Consider the following 9,846-nt stretch of genomic DNA (forward strand, 5'->3'; position numbering starts at 1 on the left):
TCTCCCAGGCACACCCCACACTGTCTGCTGGACTAGCTTCTTCAGACGGATGATTTTTCAGCCATCTTGTTCTTTCTCTGGTGGCGATGGGAGCTTTGCCGGCATGCAGGCAGCATTTTTCCTCTGGGCTCTTGGGGCTTGCAAGGGCGTCTTCTGCCCCACCTCCTTTGGGTGGCTTGGCTGCTGATCCTCCTGGCCCTGTCAGCCTGCCTCCTGTGCCCAGAAGTGGCAGGAAGGGAGCCGCTCTCTCTCAGAGTCAGGCCTCTTGCTAGGGTGGGAACAGGCTTCCAGACCTCAGACTGAAAAGCCTCCTGCCCTATCTGAAAGAGGACATTCTTCTTTTCTTCTCCTTCACTCTCTAGAGATGAGACACAGTGATAGGAATGTGCTGTCTCTGAACCCTAGGGGCCTGGAGCCCCTCAGACCCATCTAGAAAGACGTTCAAGCTTCACCCTCCTTTCTCACTCTCTCTGCATCCCTTGCTTGGCCAGGACTGGGAATACAGAGATAGTCGGTTCGTGTTTATGAAGCACCTGCTGTGTGCTAAGTGCTGGCTATCCAGAAAGAGGCAGAGGATGGACCCGCCCTCAAGGAGCATCAGCTCTGCCCTTTTCAGCAGAAAAACCCCTTTCCTCCCTGATCTTAGAACTCATCTCCCACCCAAGCTCAGTCCCAGGGCCGGTTGGCGTCCCTGTTCATGGCCTCAGAATTAGCTGCTTTGGTCTTTGAAGCTTGTTAGGGCCCATTTATTTTGACCAGCAGAGCTCAGCAAGGGCTGCATTAGACCAGCCCTTCCTGGGCCTTGTTTGCAGTTTGCTGGTGGAAGCCTGGGAGGGCTGTTTCTTTAGAGCCCGTTGATGAGGCCACTGACCGCTCCCTGGTGGCGTCCTGTCATCGCTGGGTGGGGGAGTGCAGGGGATCTCTCAGAAGATTGATTACTCCGGTAAGAATTGAGACTTAGGTGTGCCCTGTCCTTAGTGATGGGAATCCTGCTGGCTGACCGAATCATTCTCTGGTCCTCATGGCCCCCATGTTGTGGATCTTCCTTTATGCTGGTTAAGTTTCTGAAATGAGTGACTGAGGAAGTGTCAAGGTCGTTTCTGTGTTGGTTTTATTTTTTATTTCAGCTTATTTAATTGACTCAGGCAGGAGCTGTTTGGCTGTGTGCCATCTCTCTTCCCCCTCCATATGTTTGGTCTGGCGCGTCGAGGGCCTGCCTGTGCATGGGCAGCCCCTCAGGGTTAGTTTGCACAGCAGGAGCAAGGCAGTCTCTTCTTGTCCGTGATGGTGTCTGGTGCTCGTGTGGTGCCGGACAAACCTTGTCTGCAGAGAAGACACCAAGAAGGAGGCTTTGTCTCTGCTTCCTTGTGGTTTCTCTCCACCCTTCCCTTCCCCTCTGCACTAAAGTCTCCAAGTGTCAATGCCTGTTCATTTGGGGGCTTTTCTCCAGGTCTTCCCAGGATTTCAGTCTGGAATTAGGGGGAAAATGGAAAGACTTTCTAAGCAGTGATGGCGGTGCAGGTAAGGACATAAGAGAACATACGCTTGGAGTGAACCCACTTGTGTCACTTTCTCTGGGAATGTTCTGGAGTGTGTATAGGAATGGAGAAGACGATGGTGGGAATGGCCTAGAGCTGGAGTTCTGCAGGTTGTACGTGGAGACAGGACAAAGGGCAAAGCATGGTAGGGTGGTAGAGCTGGTCATTGTGGGTTCACTGGCGAGGTCAGAGCGGGGCAGGTGGCTCAGGAGGTTGAAGGGCAATGGTGGATGTGTTTAGGAGGGCTGGGCAAAAGGAGGGTGGAAAGAGGGAAGTTGTGCTGAGAAGTTGGGATCATGGAGGTGGAACAGCTATGGGTGCTGGTGAATTCAAAGGCATGCCCATGACTGCGATGGAGATCCCAGGAGTGCAGGAGGCTGGTGAACTGGAAGGCTGGAGTCTGACACATACGTGGAACTCCAGACTTTATGGGCCGGGGTCAGGTTCGTGAGGAAGACGGAGTTTGGTGCTGAATCTCATGAGAAGGGGCTGAATAGGAGTGGGAAGAGGAGACCTCAAGGCAGAGGGCTTGCTGCCTGATGAGCATGGAGGCCATGTTGGAGGCGGCAGTGATGATGCAGGATGAATACTCTGCCTTCATCTTCCTGGCCAGGGATCTGGGAGAAGGAGAGAAGGAGCAGCTGGTCCTACAGGCAGGCGCCAGGGCTGCCCTCTCTTCTGGGGACCCTTGATACAACTTCCGTGTTTCCCCGATAATAAGACACTGTCTTATTATTTTTTTGGGAAAGAAAAAACACCAGAGGGCTTATTTTCAGGGGAGGGCTTATGTTGTCCTGCCTCAGCTCTCCTCTGGCACTGCTCTCAATGGCTCCAGCAAGCAAATCACTGGGGAAGAACAGGATGACACGCTCACTGCTGCAGCTCTGATTGGATGCAGCTCGGAGCGCGGCGTGTGTTTCACGGAGGGGGGGGATGGTGCATACAGAGGGTACCGTAATGTAGCGTGTAGCGCAGGGGATCACTACAGTAGCAATCTCAATAGGGCTTAATTTCAGGGGAGGGCTTATTTTAGAGGAATCTTACACAGTAAGGGGAGGGCTTATTTTCAGGATAGGTCTTATTATCGGGGAAACACGGTTGTGAGGGGTTTTTTTCTGACTGCCTTGTTGATGCACTTTCAGCATTTATTCTTTGAGAAATATTTCACATTCTTAGAAACTCGCATCAGCTTATAGCTCTGTAATGGGAGTGTAAATTTTTAAGATCTTCCCTGCCCCTAGGCTAAAGTGCACCTGGTACCTGGGGTGGGAGGCTTGTTTTTCAGTAGATACTTCTTGATTGGCCAGTGAGTTAATAAGGCTGTTACATTCTCTGAGCGAGGAGAAGGCTATATAAGCCCTGATGTGTAGCTTTGTTTTGGGGCTCACTTTGAGAAGTGTTCTGTGATTTGATCTAGATTCTGGGAAGCTGTTGTCCAGAGCCGCCCCCCCCCCCCCCCCGGCTTTGAAAAACCCAGGTGTTGAAACCCAGATGTTGATTTGGTATGGATGTAATGGTTGGACAGTTTGGAAACTGTCTACTTGATCTGTTTCTGTCTTGATAATTCTGCCTGTATACTTTGAAGTTCAGGGTGCTGACCTTTTTCCCCTGAACGAGGTAAACGATATATGTTTGACTGATTAAAGTAAGCTTGTTAACCCATTTTGAGTTGCTTTCCTTTAACAAAGAAGATCCAAGAACCTGTGTTGGCAGCGACCCTGGGGACGCTGGGGTGCTTGCTGCTACAAGCTCTTAAATGTTAGATTTTAGCAGAAATATTTATAAAATAGGTTTTCATGGACATGTATTGTTTTTTATACCACCTACACTTCTTACTACCTCCTTCACCCTTTCCCTCTGCAGAGAGTCATCTCATAATAAAGAAGGGAAAAAGGAAAACTCTGGCAGCACCAATCTCTATAGTAAACAAGTCTGGTCTCATCTGCAGTCTCTGCATCCATGCCTTGTGGGGATGTTCTGGAGAGACTCCTTCCCTTTGCCTGGGTATGGGAGCAGCGGGCTGTTTCGAGGGCCTCTGGCCATGGACCCTGCCTCTCCTTGGATGCCTTCCTTGGGGCCAGCCCCCTTGTTACCATTGCTCAGCCTCCAGTTTTGGCTCTTTGGGGGGTGGGGGAGATCGAAACCAGTCCCTGCCTCTATCTGCTATGGCTGTTAGGCGTGTCATCCCATAAATGCACCATGTAGGGTTAGTGCTTCATGCTGAAGGCCTTTCCTGCTTTCTCCAGACCTCTAACAGGTATACCCCTGGAGTATACAGGCCATTCACCTCTCCTTACTGGCCCTTGACATGTTACCTCTTCATCTTTTCTTCCTGTCCTTACCCAGGCTTTCTGATTTATTCATGCCCTGCCCTCTGAGCTGGCTTATCATCTCATCTGCATAGATCTTCTATCTACCAGTTACATGTTTTCTTTTTCATTAGAATATGAACTTCTTGAAGGCTGGGGCAGTTTGTGAACTGCCTTTGTTTTTCTCTCCATTGCTTAGTGCAGTGTCTGTCCCATAGTAGGTGCTTAATAAATTCTTGTTGGCCAACAATGTTGAGTTAATATCTTTTTATTCTTTAAAAGGTTTCCAAAGCCCTTTCCTCACCACATCCCTATGAACCTAATGGGTTTTTAGTATTTGTTCTCAGTTTTAGTCAGTAAGTGGTTTTTCTTTTAAATAGTATTCTCTTTTTTCCAATTACATGTAAAGAAAATTTTTTAACATTTTTAAAATAAAAAGAGTTCCAAATTTTCTCCTTTCCTCCTCTTCCTCCTCCCTAAGACAATCAGCAATTTGATACAGATTACATATGTACAATCATGCAAAGCATATCTCCATTGTAGTGATATTGTGAAAGAAGAAACAGAACAAAAGAGAAAAACAAAGGAAGTGAAAATAGTACGACTCAGTCTGCATTCAGACTCCGTAATTCTTTCTCTGGATGTGGACAGCGTTTTCCATTAATGAGTCTTGTGGAATTGTCTTGGATCGTCGCATTGCTGAGAAGAGCCGAGTCATTCGCAGTTGATCATTTAGAATGTTGCTGTTACTGTGTACAATGTTCTCCTGGTTCTGCTTGCTTCACTCAGCATCAGTTCATGTAAGTCTTTCCAGGTTTTTCTGAAAGGATCCTGCTCATCATTTCTTATAGCACAATAGTATTCTGTTACATTCATATATCACATGTACATTCCTCAATTATTGGGTTTCCTGTCAATTTCCAGTTCTTGCTCCCCCCCCCCCCAAAGAGTGGTCAGTGTGCATTTATTAAGCACCTACTATGCTGTGCTGGAAATACAAAGGCAAAAAATGTGGTCTCTGTCTTCAGGTAACTCATGTTTTATGTGTTAGAATAATTTTTCTTGATTGGTGAGATAGAAGACAGGACTATGTGTGCAGCAATAGGAAGAGGGGATATTTGACCTGTTTCTTATTTCTTTCAGATTGGGAGATTGGGCCTGAAAACAAGGAACCAGTCACCAAGGCAGGCCTTGCTATGGAAGAATTATTCTCAGAAAGATTCACAAATAGTGGTGTCTGTGTCTCCAAGTTGGGAGAAACCTGGGTATGTGCTACTGGGTTAGAACGGCAGCAGAACAATGAAGATATGTCTAGAAGAGTAAAAAGTACCCCAAGGAGCCCTCTTAATGAAGTGAGAGGCTTTGACTATAGTCGTTGTGCCAGAAGTGCTCGTTTGGGACCTGTTCATTTTTCACAACAAAGAGCAGCATTAGGAAATAGTCTCCCTAAATGTGATACATATGAAAAGAGCTTCAGACTCTACTCAGCCCTCAGAAACTGTAATAAAATCTGCTCAGAAATTTTCCCTAAGTATACCGAGGGTAGGAAGTCCTTCAGTTATAATTCCAACCTCGTTGAAAACCATAAACTACACACTGAAGAAAAGCCTTATGAATGTCATGACTGTGGGAAGGCCTTCCGGTGGAGCTCACACCTTGCTCAACACCAGATTACACACACTGGGGAGAAACCCTATGAATGTAAGGAATGTGGAAAGGCCTTTGGCTTGAGTACAGGGCTCACCCGACACCAGAGGATTCACACTGGAGAGAAGCCTTATGAATGTCATGAGTGTGGGAAAGCCTTCCTTCTGAACACAAACTTTATTGTACATCAGAGAATTCATAGTGGAGAAAAACCTTATGAATGTCATGAATGTGGAAAGGCCTTTAATAGGAGTACCCAACTTACTGTACATCAGAGAATTCACACTGGAGAGAAGCCATATGAATGTAATGAATGCGGGAAGGCCTTTCGACAGAACACAGTTCTTACTGAACATCAAAGGATTCATAGTGGAGAGAAACCCTATGAATGCAATGAATGTGGAAAAGCCTTCCGCCAAAGCTCACAGCTTACTCAGCATCAGAGAATTCACACCGGAGAGAAACCTTATGAATGTCTTGATTGTGGAAAGGCCTTCCTTCTGAGTACAACCTTTGCTGTACACCAGAGAATTCACACTGGAGAGAAACCTTATGAATGTAATGAATGTGGGAAGGCCTTCAGCTGGAGCACAGAACTTGCTGAACACCAGAGGATTCACACAGGTGAGAAACCTTATGAATGTAATGAATGTGGGAAGGCTTTTTGCCAGAGCTCACAATTGGCACGTCATCAGGTAATTCACACTGGAGAGAAACCTTATGAATGTCATGAATGTGGGAAGGCCTTTCTTCTGAGTACAACCTTTGCTATCCATCAAAAAATTCATAGTGGAGAGTAGCCTCATGAATATAATAAAGATGAAAGAACCTGCAGTTTGAGCAGTGACTGCTCAACATCAGATTGGAGACTATGTAATTACTTGTGTGAATGCATTTAACCTTGGAGAATACAACTGTACACTAGATATTCCACACATACATTTCACAGCCAATGCCTTCCAACAGTAGTTTATACTGGAGAAAGAACCTCCTGGGTTGGTGAGCAGAGTTTACTCAATACCCCATTACTCAGTCTTGCACAGCAGATTGGGAGGAAAGCTTCATGAATGTAGTGAACTCGAGAAAGTTCCGCAAGAGCCCATCTTTACCTGCAAGTTAATGAATGTAAACTATAAAGAAAGCCAATGTTTGAAGGAACTCTCTAACTTTCACTGTTCCCCTAACTTAACCTTAGCCATCTCCTAGTTGCCATATTTGTAGCAGCTGACTTTTGCCAGTGTAGTCGCAGTAAATTAGGAGTTTCTGTCAGATTAACTCCATTTCTCTGAAGTCCTCATCATCTTGGGCCATTTCTCCGTCCTTCCATTTCCAGAAAAGTTAGATTTTTCTATTTGCTAAAGCAAATTCTTTTTCTTTATCCCTTCCTCATCTGCCTATATCAATACCTTATTCCAGCAAATATTCCTTTCTTGTGTTTTTTCCTAACTGACTCAGGTCTCCTTAGTAAGGGGAGAAAAGACCATTCCTGCCCCTCTACTCCATCCAGACTGTTCCATCCTGCCTTTCATTGAACAAAAATCACTGAAAACTCTTGTCTCTACTTTCTTCATTTTTTATCTATCACTCAAACACTTAGAAATTGAGTTTCTATCTCAAATATTTTATAGAATTAGTTCTCAAGAAATGTAAGACTCTGAGTAAGTGGCTGAATGAGAGATTTCAGCTCTCATCCAATCCCATGCCAGAATTAAAGAATAGCCAGATACAATACCACCTAGGAAAAATCCTTAGGATAAATAGCAGAAATTCCAGGAATTAGAATGATTCAGCAATCCCAAAGGGTCAACAAACACATAATCTTTTGAAGGCTGAAAATGCAAGGAAAAGCCCTACAGCAACTACTATGAGGTCTCAAAATCTGGGAACAAAGGAAAAGACTTCTGGAATGGTTTTAGAAAGGCAATTTAAAAAATAAGAATGGAAATTAGAATTCTCAAAGATATGAAAGAATGACAAGAAATAGGTAACAGAATTAATGGAGATTTTCTTCAGAACTGTTAGTTTTCTGAAAAAGAGAACCACAGATCTAGAACCCAAAAGTGCAACAATGGAAGAATTTCAGAAAAAAAAAAAGACTTCTTGTAAAAATACTGGACTTTTCCACAAGCCATTGTAGCTGACCTTAAAGGATGCCCCTAAATAATCTGAAAATTACAGGTTTTTCATTAAATCACAATGAAATAAACTTACTGAAAGCCATCCTTTTATAAAACAAAGATGAAAACTCCCCTCCCCATACTAAAAATGGAAGGTAAAGTATGGATCAACAGCATCCATAGGTTGCTAAAAGAGACATTGGAATTTTAGTTGCCCCATAAATGCGCAGGTCTAGCTTCAGAACTTCAACATTAAACAACAGTTCTTCCAAGTGCCCGGAGGAAACCTTTTACATTTCCGAGGAAAAGCAAACTCATACAAAAGGCCATTCCTTGTTCACAAGACAAAACAACAAAAGGAATATGATACTCCGAAAAGTAAAGCCGATTAGTTTGTACACTAAAGTATCTTCATGCAAAATTGAGTTTGACCATCAATGAGGAAAGGTTGACTTCAGGCAAAAGAGGGGAATTGGAATTTCTGAAGAAGCTGTGGGGGAGCAAGACAATTGACTCACATGTCAAAGAAATGTAAACGAGGTCAATGAGTCTGATAGATGGCATGACAATGCACAGAAGGTTACCCTGGAACTTAGGAGAGCTGAGTCTTCTGACATGTTTTCGGTGTGATCTCAGGACAGCTACTTTATCTCTGAGTGCCCCAGGCAACTCAAATACTATGTTTTTCTTTTAATTACTGATCATCTTTGGAGGGCATTCTATAAAATTATAAAATTACAGGTTCAGGTAAAAAAATCCATATGACAAGAAAAAACTAAAGTAAAATTTTTTGTTTCTATAGAGCTAAGAAGACTAACTTTTAAAGTAAAATTATATTATTGGTGGCCTTTTTCTTGGCTAGTGCCTTATGGGACTGCTACAACCCACCTCCCCATTTCTTGTGACACTGATGACTGAATTTCTGCCTATAGAAATAAGTGTAAGTGATGGACAGGCCTCTTTATAGGAAGGGATAAGTTATCACTGTATCCTGATCCAGGCCTTGCCTCATGTTGAGAGATTCACTTCCTAAGTAGGAAAAAAAAAACACTTGGATTTTGAATAATGTATTATAAATCTTTGCATGTTAAGAGTTTTCTTTGAAGAAGTTTCTAACCACTTGTAAGCTCCTTGCTCGCCTACTAACAGTTCAATAGGTATTTTTCTTCCATTGTGACTTGCTAGAAGCTTTATTGGCTTTGACCAGTTCCCTTACTTTCCCATACACACACAAAAATGACAGTTGCTTTTTCTATAATCAGGCTCAGGATAATTATTAACATCTGCTTTCTGGTGGCATCCTGCCCAACCTAAGATAACAGCTGCCTCTCAAGGTGTGTCTCATCTTTAATTATAAACAATAGCCCAAGCCAGGCTGTCTGTCCCCATCATGGCCAGCGGTGGCTAAGGTTGCTGAGGTTTAGTGTGTGCAAGGGCCGAGTTGCCTTGAATGTCACTTATTTCAGAAAAGACTGATTGTAGGCTGGAATCTGTGTCTCCTGGTCAATGAGCATGATCTCCCAATCTTCAAGGTGAAACCAAAAGGTGAGAAATGAAGCCTTTTCTCCATAAGAAAGAGTAATTCAGCCTCCCACAGCATTGCTGAAGATGCAGTTGCCAAAGCTCACTTTGAATGACATAAAAGTCTGAACAAGGAACCATCCTTAGCTCCTGGGGGTTATTAAAGGTAGTTGTATTTCAGCAAGCGTTATCATTATGGGACCCCCCTGCCTGAGCTACTTCCTTCAATAGATCCCACCACTTGAAATCCCTGAATTATGTGTGTGGTATCGGGCTTTGCTTTTGTAGGTTTAATGGTGTGATTGTAATAACATAACTCATCTGCTGTGGCAGCTTTTGCTGCTAAATGTTGGGGAATGAGCAAAACAGACTGAGGGGAAGGTATAAAAACGGATAGTCCTCAAACTGTAATTCATACTCTGGTATTTGCAAATTAAAAAAAATAAATTTATTGAGTTACACAATAAGCCTTACAACTCTGTACATCCTTAAAATAATTGCAGTTTGCAATATGTCCTCTTTCTGCTGCAATCACTCATTTTACATGTAGACAGTCCTTAAGATTTTGACACATTTGCTAATTTTTCAGGAAACCACATTTGTATTACATTGGCTATTCATTGTTCTTTTGAAAAAGTCCATTTTCCCAGGCTTAGTCTGGATTTTAGCCCACAGGATTTTAAAGAAATTTAATTTTATTTTGAATTTAAACAA

Source organism: Petaurus breviceps, unplaced genomic scaffold (genome assembly GCF_028583685.1).
Source record: "Petaurus breviceps papuanus isolate PSGF00001 unplaced genomic scaffold, PetGlider_PUasm1.0 287, whole genome shotgun sequence".
Lineage (NCBI taxonomy): Eukaryota > Metazoa > Chordata > Mammalia > Diprotodontia > Petauridae > Petaurus > Petaurus breviceps.